Consider the following 2,507-nt stretch of genomic DNA (forward strand, 5'->3'; position numbering starts at 1 on the left):
GAGTGTTCCAAAAAAGTACAAAAGCTGTAAGCCAGAAGCTTCAGGAAACAGCAAGCAATGTGGGAGCACTTTGTAATACTTGTGTAACAGCAACATGCAATTGACCCTAAAGCACTCTGCTAGACAATCGGTGCCTTGAGTGGAGACCTTACCCGTCTTTACATCCCGGCTCTCACTTGCTGGGTGATGAAATTGTTTAAGCGACAGCATCTTACATTAGGATCGCACCAAACATGTTCGTTACCTCCCCCAACGCCTCCCCTCCGTAAATTCGCTCCCGTATGTGGTGCCACCACGAAGACACCGCTGCCTGCCCCGCTGGGAATGCGCGTTAGCCGAGACTCTTCCTCCTCTGCTCTCAACACCTTGGCAATTCTTTCCACAGCATTTGGTAGCCCCTGAACGGTCTTTTCTGCAGCCTTTCCTCCCAGATGATTCAAATAAAAAAGACAATTTGCTTTCACTTTTAAATATATTAAATTTCAACCTCATTTTATATGTAGCCTGTATGTTTACATTTAAACCAATCATTACACATTCCTATTCAAATTTGACACTGGCAGTTTTTAAAATTTGAGAACTCTGAAGTTCAGAAGTTAGTATTGAGGTCCAACAATAGATTTTTGCATGTGCCTATTACTCTCATTGAGATGTTTCTAGAAGTTTCAGCTCAACAGTTTGCATATCCAATTCTCCTTTGTAATTTCAATTGGCCACGGTCTCCACTTTGCATTGAGCGGCCTGCTGCTGAGCGCCCACAGCTAAGTCCCACCCAAGAGAGGCAGCTTTACATCTGGGAGCGTAGAATGTTGGTCAACGCACAGAATGAGTATACATAGGTGCTCACTGTCTGACCGGCTGGAGTATGGAAGGACATGTTCTCTAGTTTTGAAGGAAATCTGATTTGTCCAAGTCACATACACAATGCAACTTAAATAAAGTGTCTTGAGCACTGTGTAGCAGAGCTGATAGGATCTGGAATTTTTTCTTAAATCTCAGATTTCAGTGGTATAGTTCTGTGACCCTAGGTTTCCTCATTTTGTAAAATGAGACTATTCTCACTGAGTAGTTGCAAGAGCAGGTGATATCAAATAGAAGTGCCAATCAAATGCTAGTAGTTCTTATACGGGGCAAAATGGCCCAGAGCACGGTTGTTCTCGGGTTTTCTGAAACTACAATTTCAAAGTCAGTAAGATGGGGGTCGACAACATCTACACATTTAAATTACCTTAATGGTCAGATAAAAACAACGAATTATTGCAGGGACAGGATAAACAGTTTAGCTCTTCCACGTACCAGTTGTGTATTCTTTCTAGATTTCACTCACACGTGGTTTCGCACTCGGTAAAACCTCGAACAATAACTTGCTTTGAACCAAGAGTAAGTGATGGCATCAGTTGCAAACAATAGCATTTTAATAGGCAGTTATTTCCAAGAAAATGTGAAAGAATCAAAGCAAGGTTTTACGTGAACATAAATCTCGACTTTGAATTTCAAAAAAACATCCCGTAAGTTTTCTGGCGGAAACCGAAGGGGAATCGGACTTCGGCCCATCAAAGAGACGGGTTCTCAACTCACGTGGACCCGGCGGCTATACATTACACACAGGAAGGAGGAGGGGCCCCGGGAGGGAGTGGCGGCTCCCGCGCGTGGTCTCTCAATTCACATTTTGCTCTTCTGTTCACATCCTGCGCGGACTCCACCCAAAATAACCGAGCGAGGGGGTGGGTGGGACCCACACTGCCGAGCAAATAACAGTCCCAGAAACCGAAACGGAATCGAGGTGACTTGGGAAAACAGGGCTCACCAGAAGGAGCGGTGGAGAAGGGGCGCGAGAGGGGACCCTCCTTTTGGCTGGCGAGGCAGGCACCTCCGGCCTCGCTGCGCCCGGGGGGCCCCCTCCCCCCGATCGCCACCAGTTAGTCCTCTCCCGTGCTACACACACAGGGCAGGAGGAGGAGGGCACCGTGCACAGAGCCACTCATCGTCCCTGGGACGTGGGCGGGGACCCCCCTCCCAGTCCCCCTCGGAGAGTCTGAAAGAGAAATCGAGGGGCGGTCGCCGAGAGGCAGAGGGAAGCAGGAAAGGAAACGGACTGCGGAGCGGGAGGCCCGCGGGACGCTGGACGGGCACCGGGCGGACAGCCCGCCTGGCCCGCGCCCCGGGAGAAGGGCCACCTGTGGAACGGGACTGGCCGCGCGGGAAGGGCGCGGATTACTTCATGAATTTTTTAAGGGACTCAGAAAGAGACACCTGTAAATGATACAGGGAATTGCAAATTACCTCATTTAAATATAATAGAATGACATTTCCAAAGTAAGGAGTTACATCTGGTAAATAATAGTTGATGTTTACAATGGCTCTAAGGGAAAGAAGGGAAGGAGTTTTTGAGATTGTAGGTAACACTGGTCTTTAGAAGAAACAAGGTAATTTAATGGTTGTTGCTTCTTTCACTTTTAAATATTATTCATAAGAATCACTAGGATATATTTTCCTTGCAGTAGCAG

At 47.3% G+C, this 2,507-nt stretch overlaps 1 protein-coding gene across 1 annotated transcript in view; it reads right to left on the reverse strand.

The window, feature by feature from the left end:
• Positions 1–2,507, reverse strand: part of AIDA (axin interactor, dorsalization associated) — a 25,785-nt gene that overhangs the window by 22,525 nt on the left and 753 nt on the right. The gene's annotated exons all lie outside the window — the stretch shown is intronic.

Source organism: Pteropus alecto, unplaced genomic scaffold, assembly GCF_000325575.1.
Source record: "Pteropus alecto unplaced genomic scaffold, ASM32557v1 scaffold65, whole genome shotgun sequence".
In the NCBI taxonomy this organism is placed as follows: domain Eukaryota; kingdom Metazoa; phylum Chordata; class Mammalia; order Chiroptera; family Pteropodidae; genus Pteropus; species Pteropus alecto.